The sequence below is a fragment of the Berghia stephanieae genome, chromosome 13 (assembly GCF_034508935.2).
Source record: "Berghia stephanieae isolate SIO BIC M18660-M18661 chromosome 13, UCSD_Bste_1.3, whole genome shotgun sequence".
Classification (NCBI taxonomy): domain Eukaryota; kingdom Metazoa; phylum Mollusca; class Gastropoda; order Nudibranchia; family Aeolidiidae; genus Berghia; species Berghia stephanieae.
The window spans coordinates 38,391,760-38,409,259 of NC_088372.1; the positions used below are offsets into that span (position 1 = coordinate 38,391,760).

General features: G+C 38.0%; 1 pseudogene across 1 annotated transcript in view; it reads left to right on the forward strand.

Annotated features, from left to right (window-relative positions):
• Positions 1-10,189, forward strand: part of LOC144958790 (uncharacterized) — a 29,928-nt pseudogene extending 19,739 nt beyond the window's left edge. Inside the window, exons 3-6 of the transcript XR_013642517.1 lie at positions 2,935-3,131; positions 4,150-4,353; positions 6,305-6,422; positions 7,840-10,189. The product of XR_013642517.1 is annotated as an uncharacterized LOC144958790 (transcript). The remainder of the gene's footprint in view (positions 1-2,934; positions 3,132-4,149; positions 4,354-6,304; positions 6,423-7,839) is intronic.
• The last annotated feature ends 7,311 nt before the right edge of the window (positions 10,190-17,500 follow it).

A 17,500-nucleotide genomic window follows, 5' to 3' on the forward strand; every position in this document is an offset into this window, starting at 1 on the left:
TTACACAATTCTAGAGACATCATTGTGCCAATCAATTGATGCTAGAAATAAAGATTACATTTCAATTTATCTCATGGATGGAAAATCTCAAAAAGTAGAAAAATCGACTTAACGAGTGGAAAACCAGCCTTCATAACATATGATGTGATTTTCATTGCTCTGAGAGAGTTTTTAAAAAAATCTTTTTAAAATTAATTGATAACCATTCATGTTAAGATAAGATAAAATATACCTTATTCATCCCCCAAAAAATGGAAATTCGTTTACAGACGTGGCATGCATGAAAATGTATAAACACAAAGTTGAGAATCTATGGCGACAATGTATATATATATATATATATATATATATATATATATATATATATATATATATATATATATATGCAAATGCACAAAAATTTAAAAATATACAACCAAGAACCAATAGCAACACTTTATATATTATTAATTTGATAAATTGAGATAGGCCATACCTCTGATCTTTAGTCCGAACTTGTGTGTGTATAGTTAAAAGATAGTATTTAATTTCAATCACAGTTGCGCGTTAAAAATTCGAACACCATGTGGCAAAAATTAATTAAGGTGACGTGTTTTCTTTGTTTTTATAGATGTAAGGCGACGGCTCCTCATGGAGAACATAATATATTCTAGTACAGTCAAAAAAAAAAGAAAACACGATGTAAAACGTACGGAAATATCCAAGATTCTGACTTTTTCAAGAACAGATACACTTCCTTTGTGCCCACATGATTGCTAAAGGATTTTCCCGGTTCTTTCTAAGATCTGACATGACCTAAAAGTTTCGGAAATGCGAATTAACTAACATTTCTAAAAATAGAACGTTTACCATGACTTCAGTGGGCGTTTGTATTTGTGTGTTATAAAAAGTTGACAAGTGGTTTGCTAACTCTCTTCCACAAACCACAAATAGAAACAGTTATTCTTTTTTTCCTCGGATTTAAACCTGTGTTGATTCATTTTGGAGAAACGACAGACATAGAAAACATGTGTGATACAAGTACAATGTATTCTCCCTATGGCCATCTGTGTACGCCCATAGTGTCTGCTGACCCTGTCTATAGGGGTAGGAGTTTGAAGGGAATGTGAGTTTGGGGAAGTTATTGTTTGTTGGTGTTCTCGCTGTTCTTGTTGATTTTATGGATGTTGTTGTTGTGCTTGATGTAATGATGATGATGATGATGATGATGATGATGATGATGATGATGATGATGATGATGATGATGATGATGATGATGATGATGATGATGATGATGACGATGATGACGATGATGATGAAGATGGTGACGATGATGATGATGTTGATGATGATGATGATGATGAAGATGATGATGATGGTGACGATGATGACGATGATGATGATGGTGGTGGTAGGTCTAGTTGGTGAAGGAACACCTCTGTCTTCCTCATCCACCCCAATCAGTGGTCCATACAGTCAAGTCTACAGAGATATGGTGGGCGTCTTCTTCTCCTTCACCACAATCACATATGTCTGTTTCTCCTATCATGAATACCTTGTGCACACGGTGATTCAGACAAATGTGTCCTGATCGCAGTCTAAAGATTGTGGCCTGGTCTTTTCTACAGCACACTTAACTCTATTCATATACCCGACCATATATTTCATGTTTGTTCCTTTCATGACGGATTTATGAATTTGGAGTGTTGGACCCATAAGGCCTTTTGGAAAAATGCGATCCTCAGACCTGAGATCTGAATACTTAGACATCCGAATGCTTCAGATCAAAAAACTAAATCTAAAATGAGCTTTTATATAGCGCAATATCTTCTTCTTCTTCTCTTCTTCTTCTTCTTCTTCTTCTTCTTCTTCTTCTTCTTCTTCTTCTTCTTCTTCTTCTTTCTTTCTTCTTTTCTTCTTCTCTTCTTCTTCTTGTGGAAACCTCCAATATTGTTGAGGATCACTCACAGTTTGTGGGGTTTATCCACTAAATGTGCTCAAAGCGCTTAACAAGGGGTTCCTGGCCAACAGCAACATTTAACATTTAGGACGATACATGACGGCTCTTAGCGATGTTACAATTTTTTTCGGACAGAAAAACACTGTTAACGGCAGGTACTCATTTTTACACCTGAGTACGGTGAGAGAATGTGAGTAAAGAGCCTTTTCCAAGGACTCAACTATGCGCCGAGCGAGGCTCGAACCCAGGACCTTCCGAACCGAAAGCCAGTGTCATACCACTAGACCACATAGCCGGATCAACCAGAATTCAATTCTATAAATCAGCCCAACTTCTGATGTTTTCTTTTCATTTTCGACTACAAAAATTACCAGAGGAGACCGTTAAAAATCTTTATTGACAGATACCACTAAACTAGCATAAGGGGATTTATTTTAATTAACAGAACTGTAAAAACGTTGGAACAGAATCAAGTATGAAACGAAAAATGCTTTTTCTGTGGCAGATTCAAATAATGCGGGATAAAGAATAATAATCACATCCGGTTTATTTATGATTAAATTAAAAAATACACGGGATACTCATGGGTGAGTTGGCCTAAACCACCATTTACGTGATATTAAAAAAATTGAGCTTTTATATAGCGCAATATCCATTACATGTGATCAAAGCGCTGTACAAGTAGACCCTGGCCAGCAGCAACATTTAACATTTAGGACGATACATGATGCTTGTTAGGCATGTTACAATTATTACGGACAGAGGCAACACTGTTAATGGCCAGGTACTCATTTTACACCTGAGTGCGGTGAGAGAATTGAGTAAAAAGCCTTTCCAAGGACTCAACTATGCGCCGAGCGAGGCTTGAAGCCAGGACCTTCTGATTCTGAAAGAGAGTGTCATACCACTAGACCACATAGCCGCACGATATGATATGATATGATATACTTTCAATCGATTCAATAAACCTTTTCCATCCTTCATCTACAATCCAGGTTTTCCAAACCCCGCAGCGCCACAGATTCCGAATCGTCCTTGCAGGTGACCTTAGTTGACCTCAATGACATCACCGTGAAGTGCGTGACCCCGTACCGGTTGCCAAGGATATCGCCGCCATGTGACACGCCGACCACCAATCTGGAGGAGGAGGAAACAAAGTGTTTGGGAGGCACGGATATGAGGAGGTGGTCAGGTCAGATCCTTTCGTTAAGTCATTTTGATACATCGATATTTCAAATCAAAGAATTTTTTGCTAAAATGTAAAATGAAACACGAAGTCTCGGCTTTAAGAGTTTGTTGTAAGTCTGACGGTCATTCTAATCCATTAATATTTGAAATGATATTTTTTCTAACAAATTATTCTAGTATATAATAATGAAGTGCCGGGTTAGAAACTTTCTAGAAATTGGAGTAAAATCTTAATTAATCGATATCTCATGTAATCTAAATTGATTGATGTCTAAATTAATTGATGTCTTAATTAACCGATATTTGAAATAAAAATACCCCCCTCCCCCATCACTGCTTAATCCAAATAATCCAGGAGGCAATCAACAACTTTGATTATTTTGTATCGATGATTCATGATTCACGTTTAAGTAAAACGTTAAAGGCCGCCAAATGAAACGTACTAACACACAACATTGTGTGTCACGTTAAACGTTTATAGTCTTCTTCTTCTACTTCTTCGTTTCCACTTTCTCCTCCTGGTCTCCTCTTCTTCTCCTCCTTCTCCGCCTTTTCCTTTCTTCTCCTCCTTCTCCTTCTCCATTTCCTCATATCCAAATTTTCTTCATCCATTTTTTCTTCTTCCTTTACTTTCTCCACGCCCCTCACCTTCTTCTCCTTCTCTTCCCCACCTTCACATCCTATTCCTTTAACTCTCTCCTTAACGAACTTTTTCAGGATTTTTCCAAATTGTCATAGCTATTCAACACAAGAATTGATTTCTTTACAGTTTAACTCAGAATCAAAAAGAACATTCTAGACTATACATAATTTTGCGCAGAAAAACAAGCTTTACAAAACAGCATCAAATTCTTATGGCAAAACAAAGATGTTTCTCAAAATTTTGTGATTTACAAAATAAATCTGAAAAAAAAAAAAAAATTCATTGAATCGTAACGAATGTAAGGATCTTCCTGTAGTTGGTATGGAGAGGGTTAAGTAAGAACTTCCACAAACTTTCTATTTCATCATTCATCCTCCAGAATGCCCGAGCTAGGCCCATCCATCACCAAAGCCCTCATTAACCCTCACAGCTCCCTGGCCCAGACATACAGACAGGCAGGTCTCAACGTTCCCAGGTTCAAAAACGCCGCCATCACACCTTCCTTCAGGAACACTCCGTACAACATAGACGGAGAGGAATGTTCCGTCGATGATGAGTTTGACCACCACAGTATTTTTAAAAGGTTTGTCATTGCGTAATAGAAAAAAGTATAGTCCTTCAGAGCCATAGTATTAAGTGTTGTTGTTGGCAGCAGCCTCTTATGGTTTTCACACACACACTATGTTATGACGATCGACCCAATCAGCAAAGTCTGGTCCGCATTCGTGCACCGTCGTAAACCCGCCGGGTAGAATCGTCACAACACACCGTTCGACTAGATGCTCTGCCGTCTCAGGTTCTTGCTCACAGCGAGTACATGTTGGACAGGTAGAAAGACCCCACCGATGAGGCAGCTCCTCGACCGAAGCCGATTCGCAGCCACCCAGTGTCTCCTTTTACTAGTATTAAAGCCTGACAACTTCTCACCAAGCTTAGAGGAGGTTACCTCCCCGCCCCCACGAGGGATTCAAACCGACTTCCATCTCGTATGTGCAGCTTTAGACGTAGTCAGGGATTCTGCGTACAAGGGTTGCCGGGACTTATTTCGGCTCGAAACGGGGGCGCGGTCCATTATGCGCATCAGAGGGGTATCCCCATTCCCTCTCTCTTTGATCTTACTGCTGTTGACTTTGGATCCCTTGTAAAGCGCTTGGAGCAAGTTTAGTGGATATTACGCACTAGAAAAGATCGAGTTGTTGTTTGGTTTGTTTTCTATAGCGTGAAACGGACAATAGTAATTGCTTGCTATCCTTTGGATAGGACGCTAGTCTATCGCAAAGTACTTTCCACCAGATCTAACAGGCTCAGCAACCCATTCCCTTCTGGGTGAACAGTGGGGAGGTTTGGTAGAAAGAGATGACAATATCATATATTTTATACATAGTATACGTAGTATAGATTTTAAAGATTCATTCTCTTTATTTCAATGGAGACCTGTCTTGAGTGCCTATGTGGTCTTGTGGCACAACACTCCGTCGGACAGGGAGGTCCAGGGTTCGAGTCCCACTCCGAGCGCCGCAAAGTTGACTCCTTGGATAAGGTTCTTCACTCACATTCTCTCATCGTTCTCAGGTGTGAAATGAATATCGTGACGTTAACAGCGTTGTCTCTATAGAAAAATAATTGCATTATCACTTAACAGGCGTTATGTCACGTCCAATATAATGCTATTTTGAGGGCAGCGTGGCTCAGTGGTACGGTCTTTGCTTCCTACCCGAAAGGTACCGAGTTCAATCACCAGCCGCTGCGTTGTGTGGCCTTGAGCAAGTCACATCGCCCTAGCTCACTTTGCGGCGTTGCTCTGCGGCTGACGCCTGGGTCATTCCAGTCTTCCCTTAGAATAGACCCTAAAGACAAATTTTCTCTTGGGGATGAATAAAGGGAATTTTTTTTATTTATTTTCCGGCGATTTGATGCATTGAATTAACCAGTAAACTGATGGACTCTGAAAAAAAATCGTATTTAAGAATTTGGCCAGAAAACTCGGCCCTTCAAATATCGATCGATTTAAATAACCCTAATCTTTGTAAAAACTCTCATACCTGGGACTTCGCAAAAATCTTTCTTAAAGTCCCAGGTTTGAGAGTTGTTGCCAAGATGAGAGTCATTTAAATCGATCGATATTTGAAGGATGAGTTTTCTGGCCATATTTTTTAATACGAGTTTTTTTTTTCTCCAGAGTTCGGCAGTTAATGGTTAAATACATAATAATAATAATAATAATAATAATAATAATAATAATAATAATAATAATAATAATATAATAATAATAATAATAATAATAATAATAATAATAATAATAATGATAATAATGATAATAATAATATAATAATAATAATAATAATAATAATAATAATAATAATAATAATAATAATAAATAATAATAATAATAATATAATAATAATAATAATAATAATAATAATAATAATAATAATAATCTTTATTGTCCAAATAGGCAATTATTGTTATACATGTTTTATATTCTGACCGTATTTTTCACATTCCCATCGCAATCCTGACATCACCATCCACAGTGTTGACCTGACCAATCCATCCGTGACACCGGTCAGTCGTACCATCTCCCCCACCAAGTCCATCAAATCCATCCACTGGGCACTCGGACATGAGAAAAACCCCATGTTTGACCGGACGGTGAGGCTAGACAGTTTTTATCATCATCATCATCATCATCATCATCATCATCATCATCATCATCATCATCATCGTCCTCATCATCATCATCATCATCATCATCATCATCATCATCATCATCATCATCATATTTATCATCATCATCATCATCATCATCATCATCATCATCATCATCATCATCATCATCATCATCATCATCATCATCACATCATATTTATCATCATCATCATCATCATCATCATATTTATCATCATCATCATCATCATCATCATCATCATCATCATCATCATCATCATCATCATCATCATCATCGTCCTCATCATCATCATCATCATCATCATCATCATCATCATCATCATCATCGTCCTCATCATCATCATCATCATCATCATCATCATCATCATCATCATCATCATCATCATCATCGTCCTCATCATCATCATCATCATCATCATCATCATCATATTTATCATCATCTTATTATTTCTTCAGATTGCTTGGATGAAATAGTAAATATTAAGTCGCTGTTTGATCTATGCACCATTTTTGGCAATAGGTAATGAGATTAGCGGAAGAGTAGCGTCCCTTGATTGGAAGTCACCGGTGGAGAATTTATTTGTAAACAAACCAACTACAAGCCAATCGCTCCAAATACAAAATTTATTATTCATAGTTCTGTACAAAAATACATATCATAATCAACGTTATGCATTTTTGTACAGAAATATGAATAATAAATTTTGTATTTGGAGCGCTTGGCTTGTAGTTGGTTTGTTTACAAATAACTTCTCCACCGGTGACGTCCAATCAAGGGACGCTACTCTTCCGCTAATCTCATTCCCTATTACTTTTGTTTATCACATTGTGATTCTGGATAGAATTAGTACTTGACTATCATAATCTACAGCTCATGCTACAAGATTCTCTTTCGATAATTGCTGCATATAACAGAAGGACAACACAACTATTTTTCTATTAATAAACAAAATGAAAATAATAGCTTTAAAAAAAGCCAAATTGCAAAACATGGAACATTTCTGCCTCAAAACCCTTGTTCGGCCAATAATAAAAGCAATAATAACATCATAACACCACTTAAATTCCAGACAGAGAGGAGAAAAGTACCTAGTTGGCACATCCTGTATGTTAGTGTGATCTCGACTTGTGAAGAATTACTTTTCTGTCGTCTGTATTTAAGCTTAGTGATGTTTTTATGTTTTATTGGGGGGGGGGGGGGGTTATATTAATTATTGGCCGAAGAAGTGTTTTTAACCTGAAACGTTCCGTGTTTAGTATTTTGTTCTTTTTCGAGTTTTTCAAACGTTTATTTTCAACGTTGTTAATTACTTTTTACATTCAACAGCTTCTAATTTCACTTTAATGTAATATTTTACTCAACGTTTCCATTATCTCAACAGGTCGAAGTCACGCTCAAGGTCCGTTTTCCAGAGAGTTTACAGTACGATGCATGGCCCCGCCCAATTGGATGAGGATGAAATGGGGGAGGTCAAGGACACAGGTGTTGTAGGCTGGTTGCAGGCGGGGATGGTACATATCAAGTTTAAGGGTCAAGGTCGCGGGTATTGTAGGCTGTTTGTAGACGAAACATATCAAGGGTGAGGGTCAAGGTAGCAGATGTCGTTGACTGTGGACGGGATGGAACATATCAAGGTTGAGGGTCAAAGGTCGAATGTGTTGTAGGCTGTTTGTAGACGTAAATGGAATTTACCAGAGTCGAGGTCAAGGCCATATGTGTTGTAGAAGGTATAAGGTGAGAATGGAATATAGATAGTATGCGCTTGGCTAAGAAGCTCATAACATTGCCATCCGGACGTATCACAGACCAACACACAAAACTGTGTGTATCCTTGAAGGTTTATAGTCTGGTTCATACAGTTTAGTGAGAAGTACTCATAAACGTGGATGGCAAAAACAATAACAAAGACTTGATTGACGTCATCTTCATTCTATCTATACGAAGAGTTACAGGGAACACATCAAGAGACAGGGTTAAAGATGCTAGAGGTGTCGCCTAAACGAACCGTCGTACTGTAATATGGGGTTACTTGGGACACCAGGGGTTACTTGGGACACTAGGGGTTACTTGGGACACTAGGGGTTACTTGGGACACTTTTCTTGAAAAAGATCAGAACATCCAAAAACTTTTATTTCAAATTGGTATAATGAATGATGACCGTACTAAATATTGTTAGATTTTTTAAAGAAAAAAATGTTTAGATGTATTATCTTTTTCAAGACAAATGTCCCAAGTAAGCTGATATTATTTCAGAAAAGTGAGTGGAGCAGGCACTTATGTTGATAACAACAAGAGATGAAGTGAGTAGGAAAGTGACAGAAAACAATAGAGAATATAAAAAACGATTCGCGGCGGTGATGGGGGTTTGAACCCGCGACCTTACTGGTACGACAACTCCGCCTGGCCGGGGAGAGCATGACTCTACCGTATGAGCTATCCACGACCCGATCGTACCAGTAAGGTCGCGGGTTCAAACCCCTATTACCGCCGCGAAAAAAAATTATTCTCTATTGTCTTCTGGTATTTTCCGACTCACTTCATCTCTTGTTTTTAAGCTGATATTATGACACCTCAAAGTTCAGAGTCAAAGACTCAGACATTGTAGACTATGGACCGGGACGGAAACATCAAGGGGTAAAGGATAACATTTTTTATTGGATAGGTTGTTACCTTTTACCTTAGACAAGGATGAGTCACTTCAAAATTCGTTGAAGATGAAGGATGAACATGGTCTTGTAGACATTTCAAGGACGGAGATGATGTAGACCTTCAGGCATTGGCTTTACCTGTGAAAACTTCAAGGTTATGTCTTATTCAATGATGCTATTTTTGGAAATCGTAAATGGTGGGGGTGGGGGGGGGGGCGCTTCTATCGCGGGTAAGGGAGGTCTATTTATCATCAAAACAAACTAATCATATTGTGATGCATATTATACTCTGTAGGTATTATTAATCATCAAGTCATTGTCGTAGAAACAAACATTGTTGTGTGTATGTGATTACGATCAAATTAACTCTCTCTCTGTCTCTGAGTAGGTAACTAGAAACTAAAGTCTACAGGTGCCAAAATGAGGCAATAAGATGTATAGTAAATAGAGGGACTAAAAATTACTCTTGTAAAAGATAGAAAATAAAGTGAACGACGTTTCGGCTTTTGACCTTCTTCGGGTAATGGTAAAGCCAAGGGCAGAAACATCGTTTATTTTGTTTTATATTATTTATAAGCTCATTTTACTCCCTTTATTTTAGTACACATTTTAACTAGGAAGTGATAATTTGTCAAAGATGTTTAGTCCAATGATATAATAACGTAATGAACAAAAATGAATATCAAATTAAGAAATTAAGGAGCTGGCACCGTTATAAGATAAAGAACTGAACAAGTGTGTATATAAGCTACCAGACAAATCAAGAAAGAAAAATATAAGAAAAAAAAATATTCCAAAACATCAGTCTAATTCGAGGTCGACTGATTTTTTGGGATGGTTTTTTTTTTTCTTGTACTTTTCTTTCTTGCTTTGTCTGGCACATTTTATACACACTTGTTCAGTTCTTTAATGGATATATAACAGCTTTGAAAAGACACAAAATACCAAAGGCGGAACGTTTCGGGATCAACCTTTATTCAGCCAATAGCAAATATAATGCAAACACTAATACATCACTTACAATGCATAGAGACAGACAGCCGGGAAATAATTGGCTTGTCCTGTCCATGGATAGAATATCAATAATTACAATAGATATATATATATATATATATATATATATATATATATATATATATATATATATATATATATGAGAGAGAGAGAGAGAGCGTGAGTAAGAGAGGTGATGAAAAAAGAAATGAGAGAGAAAGAGGAGTAAGAGAGATGAGAGAGAGAGAGAGAGAGAGAGAGAGAGAGAGAGAGAGACTGAGAGAGAGGCACATACACAGAAACAGAAACTTAGATAAGAGATACAGAGAGAAATGGAAAAAGAGTGAGAGAGAGAAAATTAGAGAGAGGGGGAGGAAGAGAGAGAGAGAGAGAGAGAGAGAGAGAGAGAGAGAGAGAGATAACGTGGTTGTGATCTGCATATTGATATTGAATGTACTGTTATTGAATTATTTAGTCATGAGTTGTAATATGTAACCATTCCTTTCAATCTGGTATAATCTTGGAAGTATTCTTAATGTCGAACCCGAGTTTAAAGGCTTAAGGACTAAATGTGAATTACAATAATTAGTATCTTATCCATCCCTTTTGTTATGACAGCGAAGTTTTTATTATCTGTTGTCTTTTGGCATTTTGCCAGTCATGTCATGTCTTGGTATTAGACTTAAACTTTGCAGCTTTTCTTAAGAGAAAAAAGTCAGAACGAATCACCCAATTGACGATGTGAAAAAAAAAACTGAGTGACGTCAATTCCATTCATTCTATAGATAGTATGCGCTTGGCTAAGATGCTTATAACACTTGCCATCCGGAAGTATAACGGACCAACACACAATACTGTGTGTATCCATGAAACGTCTCTAGTCGGGTTAAAACAGTTCAGTGAGCATTACTCATAAACGCGGATGATAAAAAACAAAAACAAAGACCTGAGTGACGTCATCTTCGAACTATCTATAAGCTTACTTAAAAACAAACAAAAAATCCTGGGTCTCTTCATCTAGTAGATATTGACAAAATACCATATTGGCTCGATCGGCTACATAATATTTACATAATATGCATATAATTCATTTGCATATATTATAATAAGTATTGATATATTATGAGTGTTGTACAGTATTATTATTATTGCGCTCTTCTCAGCATTTTGACACAACTGATATAAATTATTGTTATAAATAAAGATAAAGATATCATGCTTATTGTTTGTGCTCAATAAATAACACATTCTTTCATAACACAGTGTGTATTGAGATTTTCATATGTTGTCTTAACGCTGGGCGGAAAGTGGGGTGGGGGTGGGGGGGGGGGGGGAGGGGGAACCAGCGTGGCTCAGCGGTATGGGTTTTGCTTCTTTCCCGAAAGGTGCTGAGTTCGACTACCCGCTGTGCTGCGTTGCCGTGAGCAAGTCACCTCGCCCTTGCTCATATTTGAGGTACTGCACTGCGGCTGACGCCTGGGTTATTCCAATCTCCCATCCGAATAGACCCTAAAGTCAAATTTCCTTATGAAATGAACAAAGAGAATTTATTTAATTTATTCATCTATTCATTCATTTATTTATTTATTTATTTCTTCTTCTTTCAGCTTATCCCCCATTTTGCAGGGTTGCCATAATGAATGCCACATTTCCATGCATCTCAGTTCAGAGTATTATCTACAATCTTCTTCCAGGACCAGTTCTTTCATGTCGTCTTTAACCCTATCCAACCATCTAGTCTTTGGGTGTCCTTTTTTCCTCCTTCCCGCCAATTGTATATCCAATGCTTTCCTTCCCACGTACTCCCTCTCTCGTCTCTTTACATGTCCGAACAATTTCAATCTATCTTCTCTCATTATTTATTGATATAATCTTCACTTCAGTCAACCTTCGGATTCGTTCAATTCTCATTGTACCTTTTCTTGTCCAGCCAAGTGACCATCTCAACATTCTCATTTCTGCCACCTCAACTTCTTTATCTTGTTTCTTTGTTGTAGCTGCTGTCTCTAGTCCATAAAACATTGCTGGTCTTACAAATGTTGTATATATTTTCCCCTTCATCTTTGTGGAAATTCGTTTGTCACACATAACTCCAGTTACCTTCCTCCAATTATTCCAGCCTGCCTGTATCCTCTTCTTAACCTCCATCTCATTGCCCCCATCTCCTTGAACAGTTGTTCAAAGTATTTGAATTGATTTGTCTCTGGCACATCCTCTTCTCCTATCTTTATTGGTGGTTCTGCTCTCTGTTGTCCGATGCACGAATACTACATAATGATTGTGATACAGAGCCATAACCTCACACCATCCCATTTGACATAAATCGCTCATCTATCGTCATGAGATTGGCGGAAGAGTAGCGTCCCTTGATTGGACGTCACCCATAGTCTGTGACGTCACCGGCGGAAAAGTTATTAGAGAGAGAAAGTCATGTTGGTTGTGCGCATGCGTCTCTCGTCCTCTCCGCGAGCAATGTCACTGTCCGCTTCACGCTATAAAAACCTGGATAAAGCTCGGCTTCAAGGGCCTTACGGATTTGATCGTGGCCTTCATAAACGCATAGTCACTGACCAACAAATGACGTCAAAAGACAAGTCTGGCCACAAAAGAAATCAAATCGTGAGTTGTGTTCAACCAATGGGATCACTTGTTTCCTTGACCACTACTAAAGACAACTCACTAGGCGGTCCGTAAACCTAAAAATGACGTCAAAAATAACGATGGCTACGATCAGATTCACCCCAATTTTGACACGGCGAGTTACACAACTTAACACGTGTGTCTGACGTCACATAATGACACAGCCTCGAAGAAGGGGAGCTCATGGCATTATTGTTATATGCAAGGGAAACAATCGTGAATTCGCAGCAAACTCAGAGATAATGGAAATTTTTGTGCAGTTATGTCCCTTGTTCTATTGGCGTATTTGTTTTTTCAAGTTGCCTGTCCGTTCTATCTGGGGTTGATGTTTTTGTTTTTATTTTGTTTTTTGATGCTTTTTGTTGGTTTGTGTGTGTGTGTGTGTGTGTATGTGTGTGTGTTTGTGTGTGTGTGCGTGTTTGTGTGTGTGTGCGTGTTTGTGTGTGTTTGTGTGTGTGTGCGTGTTTGTGTGTGTGTGCGTGTTTGTGTGTGTTTGTGTGTGTGTGCGTGTTTGTGTGTGTGTATTTTCATTATTTTAGTTTTGTTTTTGTAATGTCTCTTTATTTTTCTCTTTTACATTCTTTAAACATTTGTCTTGCCATCATTAAGATGATTTGTATTCTCGTACTCGGGGCCATCACCCCCGTCTTGGGACGAAGCACGCATTAAAAATTTTGTTTGAATATTGAGCTTTTTATAGACGGCTATAGGGCAATATTCATGAAATGTGCTACAGCTCAAAAGAAGCGGTCCCAAGCCGCCAACAATGCTGAACATGTTGGACAAGACATTACGTGTACGAGGCGCTTTGAAAAGCACCTCTAAAGAAAAAAAAACAACAACAAAAAACAAATACCATAAACAAAAACAAACAAAAACACAGATACATTTCTGTTACCTCTCAGGTACTCATTTTACACTTGAGTGTGATGAGTATAAAAAGCCATTTCGGATGACTCAACTTTGCGCAAACGCCTTTCGTAACGGGACTGGAACCAAGGACCTAGTACAGATCAGAAAAAGCTCGTTACGAAACCTGAATTGACCTTTCTTGGAATCTCTCCCAACATTTCTGATCTAGACGTCATGTTGTGACTGTACGAGTAAAAATAAATTTTAAAAATAAATTTGAGCTTTTATATAGCGCAATATCCACTAAATGTGCTCAAACCGCTTTACAAGGGGTCCCTGGTCAACAGCAACATTTAACATGAAGGACGGGACATGACGCCTGTTTGGCGATATTACAATTTTTTGGACAAAGACAACGCTGTTAACCGCCAGGTACTCATTTTACACCTGAGTACGGTGAGAATGTGAGTAAAGAGCCTTTTCCAAGGACTCAACTATGCGCCGAGCGCGAAGCTCGAACCCAGGACCTTCCGATCCGAAAGCGAGTGTCATACCACTAGACCCCATAGCCGCACATAGAATGACCTTTATTATGTATAAGAACGTAATGATATGATATGATGTGTTTACCTTTTGATAATATGATTGGACAATGGACCGAAGAGAGGGGTGAGATCTTAACAACGCCACAATCACATCATCTCATTTGTCTGTAGTGTTTCATTCATCCTGTTTTATTGTTGATAAAGGGGAAACCCGAAACATCCATTTTATCTGTTTTCGTATATTAACTTGAAGCTTTCATTTAATTCACATTGTATTTCTTCGAGCTTCGAGCAGCACCATTTAAGAAACGAATTATTTACTAACGAAAGAGTGAAAATGGAGAGGCTTCGTATGGGAACAAAACAGACAATGGACGTTTCGGGTACAAACCCTTCGTCAGCACAACAATATACAAATTAACGCGGAAAACAAATAAAACAAATTGCACAATAACATGTATCGTGTGTACTCAATGGTGGTTGCAGTATGAATGAAACGTTAGCGTGGCGTTCATAACGTTTCATTCATACAGCAACCACCATTGAGTACAGACGGTACAAGTAATTTTGCATTTTACTTTAATTTATTTCATTTGTTTTCCATGTTAATTTGTGTAGTGTTGTGCTGACGAAGGGTTTGTACCCGAAACGTCTATTGTCTGTTTTGTTCCCATACGAAGCCTCTCCATTTTCACTCTTTCGTTAGTATTTTACGACCACCGGCTTCAGGCAGCCCCTACCACAGACTACTAGGAGTCCTGGATTCTCTATGGCCCTTACCGATTTCTATTATTACGAATTATTTGTAATGCTGGGCATTTCTGCTCTAGACGCCGTGACGGTACAAGTACGACCATTATCATGTATAGGAACGCAATGATATGATATGATCTGTTTACTTTTTGATAATAATGTGGTTGGACAATGGACCAGTCATGGGCGGGATGTGATAGGGGTCAGGAGAAGAATGGAACGAGGACAAAAAGGGGGGGGGGGTATTGGAGAGGAGGTGGGCAGGACATTATCAGTAGGCGACAATATGTGACCGTACGACTCGAAGCGGTATTAAGTCGGGATTTGGAAAACGAGGAAAACCGGTTGTAAAGTGGGAATGGTCAAATTTATCAAATTTCAGTTTTTGGTTGTTTCAGAAACTACAATCATTTTTCTACACGAAAACATAATAATTCAACATAAATATTGACGATAAGTTATATAAATTTAAAGTTTAAAAAAGCAACTAACAATGACACATTCAAAACGAGAGTTGACTTTCTCTCAGAGAGCAACCATTTCCAAGACTTAGTAATATTAAGTCGTTTCCTCCACCTATACCATGTAAGATACCACAACAAAGAGCGTGTCTTTATTTATCTCAGAGAAAGCATGACTGTTTCCACAATTTCATGGTTCAACCAATAATGAACTTTAAAAACTGTAAACAAGTCTAGGATTTTCGCTGACAACTTTGCAAATTAATTATTCTGATTGGTCAACGCCTGTTGGTCATTAAAATGCCCGGGCAATGTGTCATGACGTCAGCATGCGTGTGTTCATATGTGTGAGTTTGTGCATTTTTGATACACACCACGTGCTGTTATTTCTTTGTCTAGCTGCAATGGTTAATGATCGAGGTGAGGGTCCTTTGTCCCTCTTTGTTTATTCATGAAATTATAGGACACGCTAAGACTTTAATTGGGTGGGTTCCTGACCTCCCATATTGGGCATGGAGGTACTTACTGTCTTCTATCCCCCTATATCTGTTTTCCAACTAGCTTTCTGTCTTTGTCTTGGAATGAGATTACTTGGTTTTGTCCTGGCCCTGACCGGATACCCTTGGTGAAAGGCAAACAGATGATTAGTTAGTTTTGGGAGATGATATTTTTTCCTTGTAAATCATCTCTCTGTTATGTATTATATTTTGTTTACATATCATAATATGACTTTTAAACATTTGAGTGTATTCCTCTTAGTGGGGACCTGTGCTTGTGACTGGATAAGACTTTTAGGTGATCTCAAACGAAGTACTTCGATATCGATAGTTTGCTCTTGGAATCTACATCTGTTCACTATTTCTGGGTGGAGATCCTGACCTCCCATAGTGGGCAGGGAGGTACATGCTGTGTCTTCTATCCCCAATACCCGTTTTCCAATTGTTACCTGTCATTGTCTTGGAATGAGATTACTTAGTTTTGTCCTGATCCTTGCCGGAGTTCCTTGGCTGGGAGGGAAACAGTCGAATGTATAGTTATAGTTTTGGGAGATGATATTTTTTCCTTGTAAATCATCTCTCTGTTATGCATTGTATTATGTTTAGTTTACATATTATATTATATGATTGGTACACATTTGATTGTATTCCTCTTAGTTGGGACCTGTGCTTGTGTCTGGATGAGACTTTTAGGTGATCTCAAACTAAGTACTTTGACGGTGTGCTCTTGGAATCTACATCTGTTCCCTATTTGAACCAGTTCCTCTTTGTCTTACCTTTTCTTTTGTGCTTTAATTGTAATTCTAAAACTTTTTACTATCCCATTTTCTTCCTTTTTACTGGCGCTGATATGACTTTAATGTGTTGCAATCGCCGTAAAACCCGTTAAAAAATAAAAACTTAAGACTTTAATAGGACAACAGTTGCCTAATCTTACACTTACAGATATTGTTGTAGGATAAACATTTAATTTTAAGTACAAGAGCAGAATAGTAAATAGAGCCTTCAACAATCAATAAACTGGCGATGGAAATACGTGTAACTAAAAAAATGAAATAGGTTAAATGTATGGATAGACAAACAGAAAGAGAGACAGGCCAATTAATGGATAAATAGATAGATAGATAGATAGATAGATAGATAGATAGATAGATAGATAGATAGATAGATAGATAGATAGATAGATAGATAGATAGATAGATAGATAGATAGATAGATAGATAGATAGATAGATAGATAGATAGATAGATAGATAGATAGATGATAGATAGATAAAAAGGAGAGAGGGACGAGAGAGAGAGAGAGAGAGAGAGAGAGAGAGAGAGAGATGTTAGTTTTGTCGTGCTTTCTTTGTATACTGAAAGAAGGGGGGGGGGTCTTTTTAGACAATCAACAATGTGGGTGAATGCTAAGAAAACCCGGAGAGATTCAATAACATGTTTTCATGTAAGTCATTGCATAATAATCCCCAATCTCTCCTCCTCAAGCTGTCATCTGACTCAAAATGGAAACAATGCAATGAATAATTTGACCAGCCCATTTCTTTAATTGCAATCTCATTGGTCAATATGTTTCCAGTTGATTGGCTATGACTTAAACTATCCCTACAATTCTTTGCTCCGCCTCCATCCCTTTCTTCATGTCTACTCTA